This window comes from Pongo pygmaeus, chromosome 3 (genome assembly GCF_028885625.2).
Source record: "Pongo pygmaeus isolate AG05252 chromosome 3, NHGRI_mPonPyg2-v2.0_pri, whole genome shotgun sequence".
Lineage (NCBI taxonomy): Eukaryota > Metazoa > Chordata > Mammalia > Primates > Hominidae > Pongo > Pongo pygmaeus.
Genome location: NC_072376.2, coordinates 189,397,999 through 189,425,659, shown reverse-complemented (window position 1 = coordinate 189,425,659; position 27,661 = coordinate 189,397,999). Strand labels below are relative to the sequence as shown.

Here is a 27,661-nt window from a genome sequence, read left to right as displayed (position 1 = left end):
ATTAGAATGAACTATGATAATCAAAAGTCAAACATAAAAGGATACATATTGCATGATTCCATTTATAGTAAGTTAAAATAAGTGAAATTAATTCTGTGTTATTAGAAGTTGTGAAAGAGTTTTGGGGGGGGTGGACAGAAACTGTAACTAAAAGAAGCCCTGAGGGAGATTTCTAGGGAGTTTACAACGTTTATTTTACGCTAATTATGCTAATGAGTATATTTTGCTGCTATAAAACATTAGATTATAATTTCTGCTTTCAGGTATATAATCTAAATAAAAAGAAATTACATACTAAAAATCCACAGCAGTGCTTTCTAATATTAACAAAATTAAAAGGGGAAAATGCAGAAATTAACATGTCCACATAGAGATACAGTGTAATTAGATTATATTTTCTAACTTCACTTGGGCAATTTCATTTCTCCTTTTCACTTTTCCATTAGAGTTTTCTGTCCACCAACCCCAACCATCAATATTTCAGGACACATCAACTTAAATCTATCTCTGGGATATAGTACAAATTCTTCTCTAATCCACAAGTATTGTTAGAAGCAATGTCAGGGACAAGCAGATGAAGAACGCAGAAACAAAAAATAAATAGTCCCCATAATGGGGCAGGAATAAAAACAGAAGTCTTTCTAAATAAGCTGAAGATGGATTAGATCAAGGAAATGTGTTTGGGATCCAAAGAAATACCAACAGGAAATGTATTGACTTTGCCATAATGATCTCAGCCTGTTCATGTCACATCTATAGCAGGTCCTCTACGTCCTTAATTCTTACTATTACCACAGAAAATGTGTACTTGAGCAGATCTCCACTATCATGTTCTGAAAGGCCTGAAGAAATCTACATAGAAAAATATTTCTGCTTCAGTATTTCATACTTTGATCAGACATTCCAAGCTCACCCTTTAACAACAAGAAAAAATAGTGCAGCTGACAACACTCTCCAATTATTAGTGATTCCAGTTTGAAATTTTTTTTAAAGAGATAGGGTCTCACTATGTTGCCCAGACTGGCCTCAAACTTTTGGGCTCAAGCAGTCCTCCCACTTCAGTCATTAAGTAGCTGGGATTACAAACATGCATCACAGTACCCTCCTGGCTGAGTTTGAAGTTTTTAGTGACAAAGTATATACTATGCTTCTCTTTAGCTTAGGCCATATACTATCTTTAACGTGCAGTAACAAATAAAGTAAAATAGTTGAAAAAGGAAGTATATTTACCAGATAATTGGAATATACAAAAATATATAAAAATAAATGCCAGGGATGGTGGCTCACGCCTATAATCGCAGCACTTTGGGAAGCCAAGGAGGGCAGATCACTTGAGGCCAAGAGTTTGAGACCAGATTGGCCAACATGGTGAAACCCTGTCTCTACGAAAAATATAAAAATTAGCTGGGTGTAGTGGTACATACCTGTAGTCCCAGCTACTCAAAAGGCTGAGGCACAAGAATTGCTTGAACCTGGGAGGCAAAGGTTGCAGTGAGCCGAGATCGCGCCGCTGCAATTCAGCCTGGGTGACACAGATTCCATCTCAAAAAAAAAAATTAATTGATTAAAATAAAAATGAAATGAATATTATACTCTAAAACTGAGAAACACAATAGCTGAAATTTATATCTCAATGGATGAGTTTATTAGTTGACTGGATACCCCAAAAGTCACTATTAGTGCAGTGGAACATAAATAAATGGTATAGGCCAAAATCAATGCATAGAGAAAAAGAGAAACAGAACAAAGCATAAGAGACAGATAAGGTATGCTGAAAAGTTAAACATGTATGTAAGAGTAGTATAAGAAGGAGAGGAAAGGGATAATATAGTGAAACCAAAGAGAGACAAAGAATGAGAAATTTCTGAAACTGATTTTAAAACTAAGATTTCTGAAGCTACCAAGCTCCAAGCAGGGTAAGTTAAAACGATACCTTATCTATGCACATCACACTAAAATGCCAAAAACCACAAAAAGAAAATATTAAATCTTAAAAATGGTCATGTTACAGTCAAAGATCAACAGAAATAATGGAAGTGAGAATGCAAAGAAATTACGTTTTAAAGTGCTGAGGAAAAGATAACTAAAAATTCAGTAAACGTATTATTTAAAAATGGAAGAATATGAACGTTTTCATTGTAAGTTTTCATACAAACAAAACCTAGTAAATTCATTGCTAGGAGACCCATTCTAGAAAAAAAAATGTAAGGGATTTCTTTAGGTAGAAGGATAAGAAACATGAAAATGTTAGAAATATTGAAGATCATCAGAAAGGGAAAATACGTAGTTAAATATAAATAAATATTAACTATATAAAATGAACACTGTAATGTCTTATGAAATTTAAAATATTTGTAGCACTAAATTATATGAAAACAGTAACACAAAAGACAGCAGGATAAATGGAGTTAGTATTAGTATTAAAGAAGAGGTAAAAGTAATCATTTGTATTAAACCATAATGAGTCAAATTTACATGCTGGAACCTCCAGGGTAATTACAAAAAAGAACAGTAAATAAACATACTATTAGCAAGTTAATTGAAGGAAAGTATAATTAATTAAAAATTGTAAATCAGAAAACAAAAATTGTAAATGAGAAAAACTTTGTATATATAAATAAAATTATAACAGTTATATATTGAATAAGAGAAAATAAAATTACAAATCAAAATAAAATTAGCATCTACATTAAAAAATTCAACTCTTTACATGGGGCACACTTTAATAAAAGGTTACAGAATGGTTGAAAGTCAAAGATCAGAAAATGATAAACTATACAAATATTAACCAAAAGAAAGATCGTATGTAAATCAAAGATAAAATAGATTTTAAGGAAAGAAATATTACCAAAAAGAAAGGAACATTGCTTAAAGATAAAGGTGACACTGAGACTGAAATGTATAATAATCCTAAAACTGGTTGCATCCAAATGACATACATAGTTTTCAATTATATAAAGCAAGAATGACAAAAAAAAAGAATGACACAATTAAAGGAAAACTATGTAAATCTACACTCATAATGGGAGATTTTAAGTAACAAATCTCAATACCTGATAGAATAAACAGATAAAACCCCATAGGATCTGAACAACATACAGAAAAGGACTCAACTGACACATATATGATACTGTACCCAATAATGATAGAATTCACATTCTTTTCAAATAAACATGGGCTACTTACAAAAATAAACCGTGTGCAGAGCCATAAAGAAAATTTAACCAAACTTTAAAACACTGAAATCATTCAGAGTATATTTTAAAATCAGGATAGAATTAAGTCTGAAATCAATAAATAAAACTACAAAATCTACAACTATCTAGAAATTAAAGAATGCATTTCTAAATAATCTTGGAATCAGAAAAGAAATAAAAATGGAAGTTAGAAAATATTTAGCACTAAATAGCAAAGTCTAAACATAGAAATTTGTGGGTTGCAGCTAGATCAATGCTTGAGTGGGGGAGGATTATAGCATCAATTATATTTCACTTTTTTCTAGTAGAAAGGGAGAAGGAAGAAAAGTCAAAGATTTAAGTTTCTATCTTTAAAAACTGAAAAAAGAAAAGCAAATCAAGCTCAAAAAATGTAGCAAAGGAAATCATTCCAAAAAGAGGTGAAAGCAACGAAATAGTTTACAAACATTCAGTAGAGGAAATCATCTAAACCAAACAGCTTCCCTTAGATCGACTCGCAGAAGGATTGATCAAGAAAAATACAGAAAAAGCACAAATACCCATATCAGATCCTTATCAGGAATAAAAAAATACATCACTATAGAACTTACTGACATAAAAAAATAAGAATACTATATCCACCTTCACACCAATATACTGGATAACTTGGATGAATGGACACATTCTTCAAAAAGAAATACAAGTTACCAAAGTTGATAGAAGAATGAGAAAATCTATTTAGCCTGAGTATGAATATAAGTCTACATGTGAAACTTTTCCCACACATAATCTTCCAGGCCCAGATCATTTCACTGGAGAATTCTTTAAAATAGTTCAAAAAGAAATGTTACACAAACTCTTTGAGAATATAGTAAAAGGAATCACTTCTCACTTCTTTATATCTTCCCCAAACCTGAAAAAGACGTGTAAGAAGGGAACTACACAGCAATGTCTCTCATAAATTAAACATAAAAATCTTAAACAAAAAAGTAAAGATACATCGAGTTAATGAATTAGAAGATCAAATGTTGTGAAAACGTAAATTCTCTCAAAATTAATCTTCAGATTTAATTCAATCCTAATCAAAAATCCTAGCAGATTTTTTTTTATGTATGAAAAGTGCCAAGCAAATTCTAAAATGCATATGAAAATGTAAATGCCCAAGAATAGCCAAGAAAGTCTTGAAAAAGACTGAGGTTTTGTATGAACAAGCCTAATGTTATACTATCTATTATAAAGCTATTATAATTAAAACAGGGTGGTGGTGATGCAAAGATACACAAACTGACTAATGGAACAGCATGAGTCCAGGATAGATCTCTTCATATACCGTTAAGTGATTTATGGCAAAGGTGATAATTCAGTGGGGCACAGAACAGACTTTTCAGTAAATGAGTCTGCATAATTGAATACCCTTATGGAAATATAAGTATGTGTGTATATATATATATATATATATAAAATATATATATAAAATCTCGACAGTAAGCTAACTTAATTTTAAAAAGAGAGGATGATTATAAAAGTAAATACAAAAGTAAAGTATTAAAGCTTTAAAAGAAAACTAACGATAACATCTTATCTTAGGGATAGGAAAAGACTCATTAAATAGGACACAAAAAATGCCAATCACAAGGGAAAACATTCACATATAGGACAATATTATGGTTACAAACTTATTGCTATAATTTGGATGTTTGTCTTCCCTCAAACCTCATGTTGAAATTTGATCACAATGTTGGAGGTGTGATGAATGTAATGGAAAGGTGTTTGTATCATGGGGGCAGCTCTCTTATGAATACATTAATGCCTTCTCTCAGGAAAAGGGTGAGTTCTCACTCTAGCTCCCAGGAAAGCTGGTTGTTAAAAAGACCCTGGCACTCCCAGCTCCTTGCTGCCTTTCTTGCTGTGTGTTCTTTGCACACACCAGTTCCCTTTCACCTTCTGCCATGAGTGGAGGCAGCCTGAGACCCTAACCAAATGCTCAATCTTGAACTTTTCCAGACATTAGAATCATGAGGTTAATAAATCTTTTTTCTTTATAGATTACTTAGCCTTGGGCATTCCTTTATAGCAACACAAAACAGACTAAAACACTTGCATTCATCAAGACATTGTTAAAAGTGTGAAAGGCAAGGGAGAAAATGTTTATGGCACCTATGTTCAACAAAGGACACTTACAACCAAAAAAAAACAGACTGGCAAACCAATAGAAAAATGGACAAAAGGGAAGATAAATTCAGAACCTGGATCATCCAGATAACTAAGTAGCATATAAAAAGTTGCTCAATAACACTAGTCATAAGGGAAATACAAAGTAAACCTGCAAAGAGATACTGCTATACTCCCAACAGAAGGACTAAAATGCACAATACCACAGATTGGCGACAATGCAGAGTAACTGAAACTCATATACTGCTCAGGAGAATGTAAACTGGAGCAAATGCTTTGGACAACTCATTGGCCGAATCCTCTAACGCCGAACAAATACATACCCTGTGACCAGCATTTCCACTCCTAAGTGTATAGCCAACAGCAATGGGTAATGTTCATCAAAAGACATGTATTAGAATATTCACAGTATTTCTATTTATAAAGTATAAACTGCTCAAGTATACTTTAATAGTACAATGATAAATACAGTATATTCATACTGTGTGGAAAAGTTTATAATAATGAGAATAAGTAACAACTACATGCAACCCTACAGATGAAACTCACAAATAATGAAAGAAGCCAGATATAAAAATACTATTGTATTCCATGAATACAAAGCACAAAAACGTACAATATTTACCTATTCTGTTAGTGGTATCCTTGGTGGTGGTAGTGAGTGCTGATAATGTTCTATTTATGCTTAAAAACAAAAATAAAAACAACCTAAGGGAAGAATTGCCTCTGTGTAGTATGAATCATAATCATCATAGTCAATGAGTTCTTTTTAATGAATTACTCAGCCCCCATCTCCTGAAAATTTAACGAAAATTCCTAGCCAGAATCCCTAATTGTTCTAGTCTAAACATTAAAAAATCACTTGCATTAGGGTAATATAACAAGTCTAAAATGTCCCACATATGCCACAGCGCCTCATGAATAAAATATTATTAATTTTTAGAGGAAAAAATAGACTTCTAAGTTAATTGCTATTTAATATAATTTGGCTTTCTAAGAAAATCTATCAAACAGTTTAAGTACACTCTATTTCTAAGAAATATAAATGCAGTCTTTATTAAAATTCAAAGAAAAACATTTTACTTTTTTATGAAAGTGGCTTGATGCAGCAGAAAAATTATAATAAGCTGTTCAAAAGTATGTATATTTTTGGATAAGCCTATATTTCCCTGCCTAAAATTCATCTTCATCTTTGCTATTTCCTAAGACTTAAAGTAAATAAATTAAAAATATCCCATGAAAAGCATTTTGAAAAATCCAGATGAATCTAACATTGGAGAAAATAATTTTTAAAATGGAAAGTATCTTACACACTATATTTCCACAAATTTTTGAAAATAAAAAGCATTGGGATTTATTGTTTGCATTAAGAGAAAAGGCATACCATTTTCAGCTCACCCTTTTTCTTCCATTTGGAACCTGGAAAGGAAGGCTGGCACATTAGCAAATATCTTGGATCATAAGGACAAGGGTTATACCAAAGAATAGTAGAACAGGAACTGGAAGACGTCTCAATCCTGGAAAACCTGGACTTTTAAGCCACTGTAATGCTGCATGTCTCCGTTATGCAGCCAAACCTCAGGTCGACTCTTAGGTTGCCTATTTTCAAATCATATTTTACAAAGTGGAATTCTCAATTAGTCAATAATGTCAATTAAAGCCTTCTTAATTTCTTGTCTTTAAATATAATTACCATGTTTCATCACCCCGAGTATACATGGTTATTAAAATTCAGTCATTACTGTCTATAGTAATACAATAAGCAGAACTGGTGTCATTTTGCCTTACCAAATGTATTATTTGCCTATGTTTCTATCTCATTAATATCACATATTATTTAGTGAAAAAAATTAATCCGTATATATCTGTTGCATCATTTTATTTCATTCATTTTGGCAAATAGTATAAATCATGGCCAGGAACTAAAGCCAGTTATTAAAGATACAAAGATAAACAAGAAGTAAACAAAGCAGAAAAAAAAAAAAAGCTGCTTCAAGAAACTTCCAGCAGAAGAGCTAGACACACAGCAGGCACATATGCTGTCTAATCTACCAACAACCATTCTCACTCATCTCTTTCCCTGCCAATAGAGTCCCACATTCTTTTGGTACAGGTGGAATTACATTGATCTCAGGGAGGAAAGGCTGTTTACCTATTCCTAGGAGGAGAATGATGATTGGTCTTTGTCAGTCATAGTAATTTCATCATCCTTGGACAATTAGAGGCCTAGGTGTGGGCATCTGATCCAGCTTCAGCTAAGGAGATACAAGTGGAAATCTATGGTGTTATTCTCCTGCCCTTCTGACTGGAACATTGATATGATGCTGTCGCTGCAGCTGTCTTGCATCCCCGAAGGAAAGGCCAAGAAAACTGCAGAGATGCTGCAATACTAACACTATTGTTGTACCATCTTCAGGCATCTTGTTATAAGAAAAAAGGAAGTCTGTTTTAGTTACTGATTTTCTGTTATTTGCACTTGACTTCATTTCTAATAGACACAAATAAATGTATGAAACAATATGCAATAGCTGCTATAATAGAGAATGAACACATACTCGGAGGAACAGAAAGAAAAATGTGCCTATGATTTAGGTGGCCAAGAAGGCTGTATAAAAAAAAGGTGGGGTTGGAACTTTGAGACAGAAATTATTTTTCTGTGCCTAAAGTACAATGGCACATGAAAAGAAGTAGTGGAACATCAGAATGAACAGACAGAATGAACATCATTCCGAGACGGAATGATGGAAAGTCACGTAGATCATGGTAAGAATTGTGAATTTTACTTTATAGGGGATGGGGAGTCTTTGAAACATTTTCAACATGCTAACGATATTTTAAAATCACACAAAAGTCCCATTTTGTGATTTACTAATATCATCCTGACACTATTTTGAAAAGGCCTCTGGGGGACACGGTGGCAAAACATGTATAAGCAGATGAGAAAGACAAGGGGCTGAACTAATTAACTGGCAGCAAGGGAGAGAGAGAACTTAAGATTTGTAGACTTCTGCCTGACTGAATAACTTAGCCCCATTCATTGAGACAGAGAATTCAGTAGGAGCTCCAGGTCTGGGGTAAAGCTCTATTAAAAGATATTGAATGCAAAATGTCAGTGCGACATGTAGATGGAGATTCCTAAAATTAAAATACAGAGGTCCGGATAAGCATTTCATACACAATTTTGAGCAACACCAATGTCTGAGGGATAAGTACAGGAAAGAAAAAGGAGACTGAAAAGACAACTGAGCAAAGAGATACAATAAATAAAAATAATAGAGAAAATAATATGTTAACTGTCAAAGGAGAATGTTCTCAAGCAGGTTAAATGTTTCAGACAGGCCAAGTAAAATTAAGACTGAAGTATTCATCCTGCATTTGAGGATTAAGAAGTAGGTTGTTAATTAGCAAAATTAGTAAAACCTCCACTAGTCAATGATCGGTCCTCATTTTACTTGCTACTTTAGCAGCAGTAGTTGCCACTTTGGATCACAGTTGAATCCACCCTCCTGAAACATCTCTTTCACTTGCCTTTTAGAAAAGAGTTTTCTTTTGATTTCCCTACTACTTCAGTGCCTTCTCCCCATTGTTTTTTTTTTTTTTTAATCTTTTTGTTTTGATTCCTCATCATCTCCCTGAACTTCAAACTTTAGAACGTCCCAGGGATCAGTCCTTGGATTTCTTCTCCACACCTGTTCTCTTGGTGATCCCATCCAGTTTTTGAAATTTAAATACCATATGCATTTACCCCCAAGTTTTTATCTTGAGTCTAATTCATATTTATAATTTCCTGTTTAACATCCCCACATGAATTTTAAATAGAATCTCAAATTTAAGTTATTAAAAGAAAAACTTATGATGTTCCCCACAAAATATGCTCCTACTTGTTTTTTTCTAATTCAGTAAATGGCCACCAATCTGACTATAATAAATAGCTACTGATGACTGCTGCTGTGGTTTGACTGCATCCCCTACATTTCATGTGTTGGAAACTTAATCCCCAATGTGGCAGCATTGAAATGTGGGGCCTTTAAAATTGATTAGATCATGAGGATTCTGCCCTTGTGAACAAATTAATCCATTCATGGATTAATGAATTAGTGGCTCAATGGATTAGTAGGTTATCAGGGGAGGGGAAGTGGTGGCATTATAAGAATAGGAAGAGACCTCAACAAGCATGTTAAGCATGTTAGCATGCTCACCCCCCTCGTCTTGTGATTCCCTGTACTGCCTTTGGACTCTTCAGAGTCCTAACCAGCAGGAAGGCTCTTAGGCTTTTACCAGATGTGGCCTCTTGACCTTGGACTCCTTAGCCTCCGTAATGGTAAGAAATAAACTTATTTTCTTTACAAGTTACCCAGTTTCAGGTATTCTTCTGTAAGCACCAGAAAATGTATGAAGACAACTAGGTATAAAGAATAACTGATGTTTCCTTAATTTGATTCAATATGAATCACCTTCTGGTGATAGAGACATTCCATTTGAGATACGTATGAGTGTGTATGTGTATGTTGACATTTTAGTAAAGACTATGTGTAAATTTTTAAAAGCATTAAGAAATACAGACTACTTGCAGTACTGCTAATAAAAACTGGGTTTTATTTTTCCAATTCTAATACATTTCTTATTAGTTTACATTTCATTACTTACTTACTGATTAAACAGCCCCATGACAAAAGGAAATCAGTACATCAAAAAGATATCTCCACTCCCATGTTTACTGCAGCACTGCAGCACTATAGCCAAAATGTAGGATCAAACTTAAAGTCCATCAACAGATGAATGGATAAAGAAAATGTGGTATATATACACAATGAAATACTATTGAACCATAAAAAAATAAAATGCTGCCATTCATGGCAACATAGATAAGCCTGGAAGACATGTTGAGTGAAATAAGCCAAGAACAGAAAGGTAAATACTGCATGTTCTCACTCTTACGCAGAAGCTTAAAAAGTTGGTATTATACAACTAAAGAGTAGAATGCTGCTTATGAGAAGCCACAAAGGGTAGCAGGGTAGGGGAGATAAGAAAATATGGATTAAATAATACAAAATTATAGCTATATAGAAGGAATAAGTTCTAGTGTTCTAAGCACCATAGGAAGACTATAGTTAATGATAATTTATTATATATTTTCAAATAGCCAGAAGAGAGGACTTTGAATGTTCCCAATACAAGAAATGATAAATATCTGAGGTGACAGATATACTATCCTGATTTGATTACTCTATATTGCATGTATCATAAATATGTGCCCCATAAACACATATAACTACGTTTCAATGAACAAAATAAATTAATTAAAAAATGACAAAAAGCCCATGACAAAGATCAAAATATGAGCAGAATTGGAGAGATAAGCAGCAAAATATAATTTTAATTGAAGATTTTATACTTTTATATTCCAGTTGAAGAATTTTGTTCCCACAAATTTCAAGATTCAAAGTTCTATTTTGTTCGTAGGTTCAATATGCCTGAGTCATCTGTGCTATAGAGGCATACAAGTGTTCCAGGTTAAAATAGCATTTCTAGCAGATCCTGACAGAATCTCTTCCAACTTTCCACTTAAACACCATAATGAAGACTTGTTGTTTGCCTCCCCACCACCTCCATTCCCTTCTTTGTGCAATCACTACATTTGTATTTGATGATCCTCTCCTCTGCTTCAGTCCAGCTTTAGGTAAAATTCCAGTCCCTGAACTAGAGCAGGTGATTCCAGTTTATACTCGTCATTTCCTTAGCCATTGTAATGGTTCAGTGATGGGAAAAAAGCTCAAATGTGTTTATTTATTTATTTATTTATTATAAATGTTCAAACAGATTTATTTATAATAGCCAAAAACTAAAAACAACCCACTATCCATTAGTAGGCAAAGGGATTTAAAAAATGTATCCATATAATGGAATATTCTGCAGCAATAAGAAGGAATGAACTAGTGATACATGCAACAAATGCATAAATATCAAGATAATTATACCGAGTAGAATAATATAGACAAAAAGAGTGCACAATGTATCATTCTATTTATAGAAAGTTCTAGAAAATGCAAACTAATATTTAGTGACAGAAAGCAATTAGTGGTTGCCTGGGTCAAATGTGTTTAATCTTGAAATTTAGGACTTTTATGGGCACTACTAGAAAAAGAAGCTTTCTCTTCTGTGGACTAAACCACAGGTAGTGTGAAATCAGAGATAATATTTTACTATCATGAGGAGATATGTAGAATTGCTCGAGGCTACTACCTGGAGCTTGAAAAAAGCCAGCACAGTAGAGAGGGGCTGAGTCACAATGACATCAATTTAACAATGAAGCTAGTTATGAATGATACATACAATCATCCAACTCTATCCTTAGATTTTTTTTTTAAGTTACGTGAGCTAGTAAAATGAGTGTATTTTCTGTTGCCTACAACTGAAAGAACCCTAATTGGCACTTATCACAGGAAAAATACACCAAAAAACTCATAGTCACACATAAAATAAGGTCTCAGCATCAACGACATTTTAATCTGGGAGGAATTTCCTCTAAACACTAAGGTACTATAATCGGTGTCATAGGTACTATGTGAAAGGAACTACAGAGTGTCACAGGTGGACCACCCACAATGCTGCTAGAAATTTTAGAAGCCTTTCTCCCAGGACGTATGTATAAATGTACATTGTCATTGCCTCATTAAATGCCCCCAATTTAGAAAAACAAGATCAATGTCAACCAGAAAGTAACAGAGGTATTAAACCATGCATGGCCTGGGAGCTGTAGTACTGTCTTTCTCATTTCCATCATGTGCCTTTTCTATCCTTCACTCAGTCCATGACCTCTGCCCTTGTATTATTTACTCAGTGACTACGGCTCTTAGTAAAAAAAAAAAAAAAAGAAAAAAAAATTGGGAGAAAAAGTGAGATAAGACAACAGTACTATACTCAAAGAAGTGTAGCTCTTTAGCAATATATTATAGGTGGAAGCAAAAAGTATTTTTATTTTTTTCATGCATTTCCCCATTGATTGAGTCAATGCAGAAAGGAGAAAATTCCATCTCAGGAAAAAAGAATCTACTAGATAATAGAAAGTCTGCTAGACAATGCCTATTAGATTAGGATATTGACACAGATTTTTATCAATGTTGATATAAGAAGGAGATTTGACATTGATCAAATAGTGATATAATTGATCCAGTATCCAAGAAGAAAGAGTTTGGGGCCTGCAGAAACCTACACATTCTGTGTTTTGGTAATCAGTAGCCTATATGGGCCGCCTCTCATTCAGGAGTAGGAATGAGCATACTATCAGCTAAGATAAAGAGGCTGCAGAATGAGATGGCTAAAATAATGATTATGAAAAAAAAAGACAATAGCAGAATAAAAATCCACATTAAAGAGCAATAAAGAGCCAAACTGAAATTGCAAAAAAAAATCATATCAATGATTCAGAGAACAAAGTGAAAAAACTCTTCCAAAACACTGGAAAATAAGGGATTTTTTAAAATTTAGAGAGAAATTGAAAGATACAGTATACAAGGAATGAAACCTCAAACTAAAATATTAAAAATATTTTTAGAAAAAGCTAAAGCACAAGTAAAACTACAGAAACAGAAACAACAATCTGAGATGTAGCCAAAAAAAAAAACAACCAACAACAACAACTCATTTACTGGGTTTAAAAAAAGACTCTAAATAGGCAGATCAAAAGTGCTTTTGTTTTAAGCAATACGCTTATTTTGCTTAAATATATACATACAGATACACATATTTTGCTTAAATATATATATATGTAAACATATAGTTAACTATCCATACCTAGGTATATTAAGGCAAATTCAAGGCTAATTTATTTCTTTACACTCTAATGAGCAACTAAGAAGAATTTTGTAAAAATATTATGTACAAGCAGAAAAAAACAGATTGGCATCATTTTTCACCACTGCACAAAATTCCCAAATTCAGTGATATAATAACTTTATTAAACTGAAGAACTATTGTGATCTCACTTTTTTTTTCCTTTTCTGAGCCAGGGTCTCGTTGCAACACTCAGGCTGGGGTGCAGTGTCCCGATCATAGCACACTCAAGCCTCAAACTCCTGAGCTCAAGTGATCTTCTTGCCTCAGCCTCCCGAACTGAGACTACAGCACACACTAACACTCCTGGCTAATTTCTTTTTCTTTTTCTTTTTTGTAGACATAGGGTGTCACTATGTTGCCCAAGCTGATCTTGAACTATCCTCAAGTGAGCCTCCTGCCTCCTCCCAAAATGCTGATCTCACTCTTCTATAATTTGCCAAAGTATCATACATGTGTGAAGGGAAAACGAACAGAAAGACATTCTCATACTGGAAAGATTTAGAAGGCAATTTACACATGTATTCTTCTTAAAAGATTACTTGAAAAAAATGACAGTCTTTTTAAAAATGAATCAAAACAAAGAGCTCACATATGGAAGTTAATGTAATTTTTAAAATGTATTAAGCAAAGAAACTGGAATATGGTTATGAAAATGGAAATGACAAAGTAATGACTGAAAGAGAAGACAGATAACCTAAAATGTTCATTATCAAAACTTTAAAATCTCATATTGTTTTCCTAGGTACTAGAGCTTAGGAGAAGAATAGAAGAAAACAAAGATATGGTAAATTTCTCATTTAACAAAGGTAATCAGTAGACACAATTTGTTTCCTGATATTTAGGGAAAAATTGACTCACAATATTAGAAATTGACTCAGTCATCTTATAATTAAAAAAATGAAATTACAAAAATTATGAAATGAAATCTTGAATTTTATTATTTTTGTTAAAATATATCATAAAATTGAAAGAAAAAACTGGAAAAACTATTAACATATACATAAAACATCTTAATATGAAAAGAGTAGTTATAAATCAATCATTTGATAAAGTCTATATAGTTAATTTAAAAGGCATGTCAGAATTATGTTTCTGCATTTAAAAAATAATATATATATATACACATACACATTAAAAACTAAAAGAATATACAGTTCAAGGTAAATATTTGGCTATTTCTAGATAGTAAAATTTGGGGAAGTTTATTATTCCATTGACTTTTTAAACTTTCAGTAATCACTGCACAATTTACTCATCCACTCAATAAATATTTATTGAGCAATAACTATGTGCTAGGCAAGAACAGAAAAAAAGAGCATTAAAAAAAATCCTGCGTGCCCAGGGCTTTTATTCTTGTAGCAGGGAATCACAAAATTAGCACAGGGGCTCGTGTATTTAATCCCAGTGCTTGGGGAGGATAAGGTTGGAGAATCACTTGAGGCCAGGAGTTCAAGCCCAGCCTGGGCAACACAGCAAGACCCTATATGTACAAAAATACAAAAATTAGCCAGGTGTGGTGCATGTACCTCTAGTCCCAACTACTCATGAGGCTGAGGTGTGAGGACCACGTGAACCCAGGAAATCGAGGCTGCAGTGTGCTATGATCATGCCACTGCACTCTAGCCTGGATGACAAAGTGAGATTGTCTTTTTTTAAAAAAAGGAAATTAACAAAACAAATAAGTAAATTATATATATAAATATATATGTATATGTGTAGTATATATCACAATTATCTTGAGTTATATATATATCCGTCAAGATAATTTGTGGAATAGAGAAAAATAAAAATAATGGAGGGAAAAGGGAAAAGGAAAAAGGAGTTCTGGAGACAGAGTTCACATTGTAATTTTTTTAAAAGATGGCACAGGAAGGCCTCATAGGTGATACCAAGCAGACATTTGAAGGAAAGCAAAATATAAAGACATCTGGTGAAAAAAGCTTGCTAAAAAGAGGGAGCACAAAAATAAAGACTCTGAGATGTGTTTCTGGGAATGTCTGAGAAACAGTAAGAAAAAATCAATAAAAGTACCTAAAAATGTCTATTAAAAGGTGAGCGTTATACTAGGATGCAGAGATTCAAGGTAGTTTTGTTAAACTCACTTTTATACTCTTCTGAATTGTGTAATTTTTCTGTAATGTAAATGTATTGCCTTTATTACTAAAAAATAAAACTCTAAAAACATGTTGTTGAAATATCAGTGTTTAAAATGTAAATATACTATATACTCAGAGCTATGCAAAAAATATGTCTTCTCATATAATCCGTAGGTGGTTACTCTTTGGAAAACATCTGGAAAATGCAGAAAACTGAAAGGAATTTTTAAAAATTCATCCATTGGCCCACTCACTTGAGCTCTTCTTGTATCCATAATTCTAAATGAGCATTATTCTCATTGTGACATATAGCATCATACATTATCAAGAATAAATAGGATTTCAAAAATCTCTTAATCAGTGTATCTCAAAGTGTGGTTCTCAAGTATTTTGCATCAGAATTAACTTAGATACTTGCTAAAAATGCAGACTTGTGAATCACATCCCAGCTCTAATAAATGAGAACCTTGGAGTGGAGCTTTTCAATATCACTCTCAGACAATTTGAATGCACAGCAAGGCTTAAGAACTACTGGCCTAATTCAATGACTATAAAGATGAGTTGGAAGAAAAACTGCCTCTGGTATCTTCTACTGTCTGAGATTAATCTCTGAAATGTCTAGTTTACCTTTCACATGCTTGAGTTTACCTGAGCATTTCTGAGTTTACCTTTTACATGCTTGACAGGCAGTGTTATCTAAGCATTCCCAATATATGTCAAATCGTGACGTTCTTAAAAGCTTAGAAGACAAAATAGGTCACAAGCACAGTATTAGCCTACATTAAAATCCTGGATTAGGTAGCAAGTAGAGAAGAATAAGGTCATTATGGCAGTTCTAGTTTGGACTCACAAAATGACCACTTATACCAGTATGAATTCCATCTTGGTCAACAAAACACAGGAGTTATATGTAAGACAAAATACTGAACATCAAAAGAGCAAGACACTGATTCAAAGATACAGAAAGATGAATGGAGTTACCTTTATTATCTATTTACATATATTTTTACACTTTCCTCCATTTTAGCTATGAAAATGAAAATTATATGAATTTGAATCCTGGAACTAGACTTACCCAGATGCTTAGAGGATTACAGAATGTTTTGTGCTGCAACATGGAAATAATTTTTGATTTGATCAAAGAAGTAATCCACATCTACTTCAACAAGCTCATTCATATACTTTCAATGTGATCATTCTGAGAGAGGTATCCAAAGAATAATAGAAAAGGGAGAGGCCGGGCATGGTGGCTCACACCTGTAATCCCAGCATTTTGGGAGGCCAAGGTGGGCCGAGGTCAGGAGTTCCAGACCAGCCTGACCAACATGGTGAAACCCCGTCTCTACTAAAAATACAAAAGTTAGCCGGGCGTAATGGCCTGCACCTGTAATCCCAGCTACTCAGGGGGCTGAGGCAGGAGAATTGCTTGAATCTGGGAGGCGGAGGTTGCAGTGAGCTTAGATCGTGATCGTGTCATTGCACTCCAGCCTGGGCGACAGAGTGAGACTCCATCTCAAAAAAAAAAAAAAAAAAGAGAGAAAAGAAAAAAGAAAAGGGAGAAATCACATATTTTCAAGTATAAACTCAGAATTTTTGAAGTAAATATTCCATTGCGAGAACACTATGAAAGGAAATAAGTAAATATTTGTCATAAAAAGATACAAGATTATTTCTTCAAGAGGGTGTGGCAAAAAGTATACCCCTATTTTTATAAATAAAATCACTGCTGATTAAAAAAAAAAAAAGAGGAACTCTGCCATAAATTGCTATGTAATCCCCAGGACCCTCGCTCCCCTTCTAATTAATCTGGTATGTGAGTTGGGTTTTGTAGGTGAGTTTTTGAAGCAGGATGAGCCTTCATGCTTATCTGTCTATCAAACTTAGGATTCCCCATTTGGCAGAAAGTCACTTAATGCTGGCATATTCATGTTCTGGGAAAAAGTGTTAAAAATTATTTTGGCAAGTCAATTCGGAAAAACCAGGAAAGAAAATCAAATGGATGCTTAGAAGCTTGAATATTAAAAAAAAAAAAACAAAAAAAAACAAAAAACAAAAAACAGAAACAGGGCCAGGCACAGAGGCTCATGCATCCCAGGACTTTGGCAGGCCAAGTTGGGTGGATCGCTTGAGCCCAGGAGTTCCAGACCAGCCCGGGCAACATAGTGAGATGTCTTCTCTACAAAAAGTAAAAAAAAAAAAAAAAGCCAGGAGTGGTGGTGCATGCCTGTAGTCCCAGCTACTCAGAAGGCTGATATGGGGGGATTGATTGAGCCTGGGAGTTCGAGCCTGCAGTGAGCCACGATCACACCACTGCGCTCCAGCAGGAGACCCTGTCTCAGAAGAAAAAAAGAAAAGAAAAAAGAAGTGGAAAAAAAGGGAAAAAAGGATCTACATTAACTAAACTCGAAACTTTCTTCAATATATGCATTCAATATATTGACAGAGGCCTGAAATAAGTCTGATTTTAATTTGCTAAGTAAAGGGCTATATTACCTAAGGCAGGGCCCAGGCACAGATCTGATAGGTTGGTAATCTACATATTAGTCTGCCTAAGTCAAATATTATGCTCTTAGAAAACACAAAATTCTCCCTAAACATGAGTTAATGAATTAATTTTGAAGGTGAGACATTATGCCCAAAAAGCTACTATTGATATATAAATGTTAACGAAACATATCCACTATTATATTTTCAGGAATAAATTCATTTATTTAGTAGTTCATGGTACTCCCAAGTAAAGCTTCAGAAGTAGAATAGTACATGAACATTACTAGCTCATGAGGCGATCAAGTTGCCAAGAGACTTGGTCGCCTGTTGAGCTCATAATGTTCATGTCCCATTCACCTGCATGGCTTAAAGTACTCGGTATCAGTACTTCTCAAACTCCACGATGCATAAGAATCACTTGAGGCTTGTTAAAACAGATTCCTGAGCCCCTCCCTCAGAAATTCTGATACGGTAGGGACCTGGCCTAAAAATATGCATGTCTAACAAAGTCCCAAGAGATGCTGATGCTGCTGGTCTAAGGTACACTTTGAGTAACAGTGCTGTAAGTAGCATCTAGTACGAAAGTGGGAGAAAGCCTAAGAAATAAATGTATTCAACCTTACAGTTGTAGCTAAGGGTAACCATAATCCAGGCTTCAGATGCAACTTCCAAAAACATCTTATTTCTAATATTCTTAACATTTAATTTTAGGCGTGATGGCTACTTACGTACCATGGAGTGCATTGGGATAAGAAATTTCTAAGGTAACCAGATCTCAAATCACAAATGACTTTGCAGCAAATCTTGTATTAATAAGCAAACCAATAAATTATATAAGTATTGGGAAAATAATTTTTAACTAGTATTTTAAGTAAACTTTCTATATGATGAGACCAAAACACATGCATATTGTTTATTAACTACAATTATTTTAACCACACGAAAATGATTTAGACTTTAATTATTTAAACTTTTAACTTACTCACTTGAAGAAATATAATATAAGAGAAAACCATGTTGTGATACATTCTGTAGCTCTTTAGAGAGGGAGCACAAAGCTGAGTGTCACGGCCCGAGGTTCTAAGCCAGCTTTTCCCTTATTAATTTTGAGAACATAATTTTTACGTGTTTAGTGTCCTCATTAACAAAATAACGGTGTTAGAGTAACTGGTCTTCAGGATCCTTCTATCATAAATTCCAAAATGACCCCTTCAAACCTGTTTACCTTAAAAATAAAATGTTGCATAATTCTTTTCATTAAAAGTAACCCATAATGCTTTATCTTAAAGAATCAAACTTAATTAAATGTTAGCTATTTCTTATTAACCAATTATTCATTTTTTGATACTCCATGTGGAGCTGTTTGTATTGTAATGAAGGGTTTTTTTAATAGCACATTAAACACGAGTGCTTTGTGTAATAAAAATTATTTTCTACTTTCCGATTTGAAAGTAAGTTTTTTGTGTGCGTGATACGAAATTGAACTTACTACACATCATAGTAAATGAGTCTGCCTGGGCTACTGGTACATGCTTACAACTAAAAAAAATGGGAAGAATCCGGAAGAAGAAAACAATCAACCTAAGCATAAGAAAAATTGTTTAAGGACCTCTATCTTGAGTTCTCCATCTCAGAACATTTGAATGTACAAAACAAGTATTGACTGTTATAACATCTTCACTGACACATGGAAATTTATTTCTTACACTTTGCTACAATTTAACTGAATATGACAATTATCAGTCATCCTTATCATAGCAAATAACATTGTTAAATTACCTCCTGTATTATCTTAATTATAGATTTATATTACTGTCCATTTCTACAGTACATTTTTTAAGTTAGAATGTAGAATTACAGAATTTTATAAGACAGTTTACTGAACAATACTTTGTAAGTACATTTAACACAATAAAAAGTAAGATTTTTATCAATATATATAAAAATTATTTTCCTCAAGTAGCTGATAGTGTGACATCTGGAAGGCAGGTGCCAGCTGTGGCTCCAATATCAAGTTCTTTTTTTTCTTACAAAATCTAGCCTATTTGAAATATTTGACTAGTCACTGAAATTATACCTGTCTAGTCACTGAAATCAGATGAAAACAACCTGAACTCTGTTTTCTAATGTGACAGCCCATGCTTTAAGCATGGGATCTTTTCAAATCTTTCTAATTAATCATGATGGGAATTTTTCTTTTACTATACAAAGTTGATCATTTTATATTATTTCTACCAATTTTTATTACCAAAGTTGCAAGTCCTTCGTGAACATTTTAAGTAAACTCAAATAAGAAAAATGTTTTTCTCTAGGTTTTGTTTCCTTATAGAGTAGATTCTTTGGGAGAATTTCTAAAATTCTCTTCAGGTATCCATATCTAATTTCTTGCTCACAAATTTCAAGGAATAGTCTTAACAACAATGAACGAATAATCACGATACTATTTTAAGAGGATAAAGCACAGTCTTGGGGATGAAAAAGCACCAAACAAATCTTGAGTTTCATATGTTTCTGATACAAAAGAAAAGGAGCATGAATTAATAAAAAATTCCTTCCAATATCCTCCTTTTTTTCTTTTTCTTTTCTTTTTTTAATTTTTTTTTTACTTTGTCTTGCTCTGTCGCACAGGCTGGCGTGCAGTGGTGCAATCTCGGCTCACTGCAACCTCCGCCTCCTGGGTTCAAGAGATTCTCATGCCTCAGCCTCCCAGGTAGCTGAGATTACAGACGTGCACCACCACACCCAGCTAATTTTTGTATTTTTAGTACAGATGCAGATGGAGTTTCACTATATTGGCCAGGCTGGTCTCAAACTCCTGAACTCCGGTGATCCACCTGCCTCAGCCTCCCAAAGGGCAGGGTTACAGGTATGAGCCACCTCACCCGGCCTATCCTCATATGATTTCTATAAATTAATATAATTTCGATGAAATCTTTGTTCCTGAAGACACACTGGAAGATACATGACTTCACTTTAATATTTCCATCTGTTCAATGGAACAGGTATACAAAATGTAAAATGAGATGATTCAGCAGTTGTCAAAAGTAGCAATGATGCTTCCATATACATAATTATCATGAATAGCTGGGTAAACTCTAAGTATTCAGTATTATAATTCAGTAATCTGACAAAGTGTTACCTTTCTTGCATATGTTAGATTTCAAAGAAATTCTGGAATATAGGATGAAAATGTGAATCCTTCAAAACTGTTAGAATTACATTTTAGTCGTCATTAAAGTATTTAGGCAACAAAATTAGGTACTCTGGAGAATTTACACATTTCATTAATAGTGACAACCTAATCATTCATGTTGGACTTCTAATATCCATCAGAGTAAAACAGTAAAACAAACAAACAGAAACCTGTTCTTAAACTTCTCCGAGTAATTAAAAAACTGCCACTGGCCCTGCCCCTCCTTTTCCAGACTAAAGGATACAAGATAGACTCTGTAGAAAACAGCAACAACAAAAGCACTCTAGCCCTAGTCTTCCCTCTACTGGGAGCATTGTTTTTCTGGCCTAAATTAATTTATGGCTTTCTAATCTATGGAATTATTATGTGACTAATGGGTAACTTTAAAATATTTAGAACACCACTATTTATCATTAGAAATAAGAATAAAGAATGTTAAAACTTTCAAGTAAGCATATTTAACGTCTTCTTCAGATGTCCAGTTTTTTAAGCAGTTCTATTAATACCAACATAAGAGAAAGTCAGAACAATGTAAACAATAACATTCAACTAGTTATTTTTACATAATTAAGTTTGTGGAACTCAAGAGCTTTACTTTCCATATATGCCCTTTGAAATAAGTCATTGCTTTAAAACTTCCCAGGAACTCTAAAGCTACCATTTGTAACATTAATCTCCAAACAATCCAGTAAAGGATGTTTCCCAAAATATTAACGAATTGACAACTTTTCAAAAGCACTTAATAACTATATTTAATTTTAGATCATAGGAGGGGAAAGGTTCTCAGACCACCTATCTCAGATGTCTGCCTTCAAAACAGTTAGATATAACTATATCCATCTTCTTGAACACTTAGGCCAGTCAGGCAGAATCTCAAAAGGATGTAAGAGTGCTTTCTCCATAGAGTTTGTAATCACCACCCGCCCAGTATCAGCTCCTGGCAAGCAGGGTAATGATAAGGCATAAATCTACAAATAAATTAATGCTTAAACTCTTGTGGAGTTCAAATTTATAAATTCTCATAAATTCATTGTTATTTATTTCTAATTTTTACAATGCGGAAATGTTATTAGAGTGCTAAGAATGGCAACTATAATCTCACATTGTTGGGCTTTGGCCGTTTCGTATCCTTTTATAACGAACTTGTGTTTTTTTGATAGTTTTCTCTAAAGGGTATTTATGAAAGATTCAGAAATGTAGTATCTCTCTTCAAACCCTTGTTAAATATATATAGTATGTATATGTATATATTAACATGCAAAATAACTTATTTTTGATACATGGTCGGACTTTTCATTCAAATCAATTGCTTTTAATTAATATAGTAAAAAGGTGTCCTTAAATTGTCCAATCTTTGCAAGCAAAGCAAGTCTGTTTTTGGAGAGGGGAGGACAGCAAAGATTCTATTTTACGATCTACTTAATACATAGTATACCTGTCTTACATCCAATACCGTCTTTTTTTCTGGAACGCATTTCCTTTTTACTCAAAACTTTCTTAGTACAACCCTACTAATAAGACCATCTTCAAAGGGGTAAATGATCTATACAGAACTGTCTGGCCGGCGAAGGGATGAGAACAGCAATCTAGGCTCTAGACATATACTTAATAGCCATTAAAATAAAACAATGTCCCTCGAAATGTCCATAGTTTACACTGCAATGGTAGTTTAGATACATAAATATTCGCCGCTTGCTGTGCCTTGCAAGAATCAGGTGTGTGGCTCTAAAACTCAGGTGATTATCTCATTAGGCACCATGGTGTGCAAAGCCCTGCAGGACGTACATCACCCTGGTCCGCGATCACAGGGAGGTCAGAGCCCCTCTCGCACGACGCCGCGACAGTTCAAGCATTACCCTCTTCAAGCCTGAGCTTGCCTTGGTATCTCTGCGGCCCCACCGGCTTCTTACCTGGAGGAGGAGGTGGCTGCAGCGGCGGACAGCGGAAGGTGCTGAAGCCGGCGGGCGCAGCTGCGCGGCGAGCACCGCCAACGCGCGGACCCGCCCCGCCCTCCCCACCTGCTCGCCCCGGGCACCCGGGGGCGGGGCGGCCGGGCCCGCGGGCTCCGAGGGGCGGGAAGCGGGCTCCGCAAGCCCCAGCGCGGAGCCACGATGGAAGGCGCCGCGAGCCCGCTCTCCAGGGTCTGCCCCAGAGGCCCACGTGACAGCTACTCAGGTCGCTGATTGGAGCGCCCGGGAGGGGGAGGCGGAAGTGGCTCGTGACCCCTGGAGACTAGGCTGAGGGAGAAGTGGTTACCTGGCAACAGAGAAAGTGTGCTGAAGGCGCAGCTCCTCCGTACTGGAGCGAGGCTTTGGGCGGAGGGTTTGCACTGAGGCTGAAAGTGGAGGAAAACGGTGAACCACCAGCGTTCTCACCACCTAACACATTTTATAGCGAGTCTGCACTTTCTAGGAAAATGAGTCAAATATACAATCAGTCAGTCATCCTGTCTCTTTCTTGAGGGACCTGGAGGAGGGACTTGAACCATTGCCTGGAATGTGAGTGCAGAATGCTGTCTTGCCTGCACTTCATTATTGTCTGATTGGGCCCAAGAAGGTCTGTGGGAGAGCTCAATGGATAAGATTATTTGTTTATATTAATCGAGTTGTATGTGGTTAATGTATCTGCCTTCACAAAACTGACATTTTCCCTGTGGGATCTGGTTGAATGGAAATGCTGGATGTTGCCATTCCTACTGGATTCTTCACATCTCTGAAATATCTTCACTACCTGTGGCCTTTATCCAACACACGAGAGAGAATAAGCCTCCATATACTCGAAACAAAGTGTATTTAATGACATCTATCGAGAATTAATTATACTCCACTCTAAATAGTTAATAAATGAATTCTCGACCTCAACCAGAGAAAGTCCCTGGGCCTAATTCTTACCCTCCTATGCAGTAGATTTTAATGCTCTTTTTTCCAAAATATTCTCTGCAGAGACGAGTACCTACCACAGTACTCAATATCCTATATTGTAAACTAAAATTTACTTAAATGTTGGATTTCCATATAAAGAATAAACTTGTTAAAGCTAAAATCAGTTCTTACAACTCCGTCCCCTATATTCTAACAAAGTGTCTGATGAATAGCAGGTCTTCAATAAATTCTTGATGTACAGACAGATAAAGAAAGAAAGAAATTAGCACACAATCTACCAGAAAAAGTTTAAGGGCAATAACTAAATATAACTCAATGTGTTAAGTACTAAAATAGGGTTACATAAAAGTGCTATGAGATGATTTCAGATGAGGGAGGCAGAACTTTTTCTTCCAAGGTATTCAGGGAAGCTTTCAATATGATTAGTATTTGAGCAGGGACTTATAAATAGGTAGAATTTCACCTGATAAAAAAGGGGAAAGTGTATACTATGCAGCAGGAGCAGCGTTGCCAAAAGCATAAAGTGGGAAAAAATGAACGATTGATGTAAATAAATTTGATGTTTTTGCCTTCTCCGGAGTTGGGGATGTGAATCCAAAGATAAGAAGGAAGATGGAAATTGGCAAAAGACTGTACTAGAAAAATAAGAAAACTAGATTAAGAAAGATGCAGAATTCTATATATGGGTTAGGCTTTAACCTCTAAACCAAAGGAAGAGATTGAAGTTTATAAAATCAGTGCTTTTTCATCAAGAAAGACACCTTGGAAACATTGAAGATACATGGGATGCACGGAGATGAAGAGCATGGTCTGTTAGGAGAAAAATTCAGTAGTTCGTGGGAAAAGATACTGATGACCTGAGTTAAGATAATGAAAATAAGAATAGCGAAGAGGGAAAATCACAAGAAACATTTCTGTGAAAACAGACTATAGTTTTCATTTATGACTGATATTTGCTAGGTATAGTGCTGAATAGTCACTGGTGTACATGAAGAGAAAATGTTGTTGAAGATACAATGTCTAGCTTGGTCCATCGGTTGGACGGAAAAAATCTTTTATGTTTATTTCGCTCATAATGGCTCCAGCTCTCCAGTTAAGAAACATAAAACTGGCCGGGCGCGGTGTTTCACTCCTGTAATCACAGCACTTTGGAAGGCCGAGGTGGGCGGATCACCTGAAGTCAGGAGTTTGAGGGCAGCGTGGTGGTGAAACCCCGTTCCTACTAAAATACAAAATGAGCTGAGCGTGGCGACGGGCGCCTGTAGTTCCAGCTCCTCAGGAGGCTGAGGCAGGAGAATGGCGTGAACCCGGGAGGCGGAGATTGAGTCACTGCACTTTAGCCTGGGTGACAAGAGTGAGACTCCGTCTCAAAAAAAAAAAAAAAAAAAAGAAAAAAGAGAGAAAGAAACATAAAATTGAATGAGACAACTGAAATTATCTAGTTATGCACTCATAATTTAAAGATGAAGGTGTTTAAATCTCCAGTCGTATTAGCAGCAGATTTTGATAGAACGATCCCAGTCTCCCAGTTCAGTACTCTTATTCCTTTACCAGAATTTAGTTCATTCCTTTTGAAGAGGAGATTTAAATAATCACAACTATAGTTAGATCTAGAGGAACAATATACCTAATTTATAAAACAAAGATCTCTTTACTCTGATTTTTTATTCTTTTATTCAACAAGTATTTAATGTCATACACTCACCTCACAAAGAAAAAATTGTCAGTCACTTAGGCTGACTGACATTTTCAGGGCAATCATTAGTTCTTAGCACTGAGTACCCGGAGTTCTTCATGATTAAATTTAAAAGCAGAGCGATTAGGGAAGCCAAATGACTCCCGTCAAATTCATCTTCAAGGATACACAGACATGTTCTATGAGTGCAATGGCTTTGAAAAGGAAGTTCAGTGCAATTTAATGTGGCAAATGCCCTTTTAATATGTATTCTGGATGAGAAATCAACAAGAAAAAAACTTCTTAAATTAAAATTTTAGAAAAGTTTATCCAAAAAGACTTTAGATTCACCTAACTGAAAAGCCCTCTCACACTATTTTTAATGTAAAAATGGTAAGAGAGCAGAAACAAGTATAACAGAAAAAAAAAAAACTTAATGTGCAGTAAATAGTGAACTAAATACTTAAAAATGTACTGTATGTAAAAACACTTAAAAATTGAAATAGTTTTAAATAGATATATAATCTATTGCCACAATATTGATGATTAAGGTAGATATATTTAAATATATCAAAATATTATTATTTCTATTAAGAAATATATTAGTGGTTATTACTCTTTGGTCTTCTTGAGATATAAAAATGGCTTAAATTAACCAATAATTTTTGCAGAAAATTGAGACTTTTTCTCTAGATCAATATTGATAGAATTCTTTTATTTTTTTAATAATTGCAGAAAATTTGATATTTTTTCTCTAGATCAATATTGATATAATTCTTTATTTATTATTATTATTATTTTGAGACAGAGTGTCACTCTGTTGCCCAGGCTAGAGTATAGTGGCACGTTTTTGGCTCATCGCAACCTCTGCCTCCAGGGTTCAAGTGATTCTCCTGTCTTAGCCTCCTGAGTAGCTAGGATTACAGGCACGTGCCACCACGTCCAGCTAATTTTTTGTATTTTTAGTAGAGACAGGGTTTCGCTATGTTCGCCAGGCTGGTCTCGAACTCCTGACCTCAAGCAATCTGCCCGCCTCAGCCTCTGAAAGTGTTGGGATTACAGGCATGAGCCACCACACCCAGCAGGATCAATATTGATAGAATTCTTAAAATTGTTTTTAAATTATAAAATATTTAAACAGGAAAGTACATACAATAATGCAAGAAATATCTATAGTTAATAAATTTTGTTTTTGTCATATTTGTGTGGTCTTTGAAAAAAAAAATTGTCTGGGTGTGGTGGCTTACACCTGTAATCCCAGCAATTTGGGAGGCCAAGGCAGGCTGATCACGAGGTCAAGAGATCGAGGCCATCCTGGCCAACATGGTGAAACCCTGTCTCTACTAAAAATACAAAAAAATTAGCTGGGCATGGTGGCGAGCTCCTGTAGTCCCAGCTACTTGGGAGGCTGATGCAGGAGAATCACTTGAACCCGGGAGGTGGAGGTTGCAGGGAGCCAAGATTGCACCACTGCACTCTAGCCTGGGTGACAGAGCAAAACTCCATCTCAAAAAAAAAAAAAAAAAAAAATTACAGGGAGTGAGGTTGTCCTTTTTTCTCTTGTTATTTGATTACTCTCTCATTTTAACCAGATGTAGCTAATCTAACAGATAAATATACTTTCTAAATTTGCTTTATTTTCTGTCATTTGTTTTGAAATTTTATAATATTGGTACATAGAAGTATATATATTTATACAATATATATCTTATATTAGGAATATAAAATATATCATCATCATTATTTACCTATTGATGAACATGTAAATGTGTGAACTTTTCTCTATTGCAAAAAGTAGTGAAACTCTTTTCCTGCTCCATATCCTCATCAACATCAGAGTTTTATGCTTTTTTCAATCCAATGAATGTATAGTAAATATCTCTACATGATTTAAATTTGTGTTTTCTGAAATTGTTGGAATGGCACATCTTTTTAAGTTTATAAATTGTTCACTACCTTTTTTTCCTACATTTAACTTTTCCATATTGATTTTTTAGGTTTTAAAATATTCTGGGTGTTTATGTTTGTTATATATACCCATTGCAAATATCAGTCCAGATCTTCAGTTGTAAAAATTCTCCATCATTATTTGAATATTTATTCTATTTTTCACTTCTAAAATTTTAATTGAACCTATATGAGAG

The 27,661-nt window shown here is 34.7% G+C and overlaps 1 protein-coding gene across 6 annotated transcripts in view; it reads right to left on the bottom strand.

The window, feature by feature from the left end:
* Positions 1 to 23,109, bottom strand: part of WDR17 (WD repeat domain 17) — a 119,263-nt gene extending 96,154 nt beyond the window's left edge. For 5 of the 6 annotated variants that reach the window (XM_063664296.1, XM_054485370.1, XM_054485371.1 and 2 more), the window contains exon 1: positions 22,871 to 23,109. The gene's annotated coding sequence lies outside the window, so the exon portion shown is untranslated. The remainder of the gene's footprint in view (positions 1 to 22,870) is intronic. The other variant, XM_063664297.1, reaches the window with a different exon arrangement.
* Between the last annotated feature and the right edge of the window lie 4,552 nt (positions 23,110 to 27,661).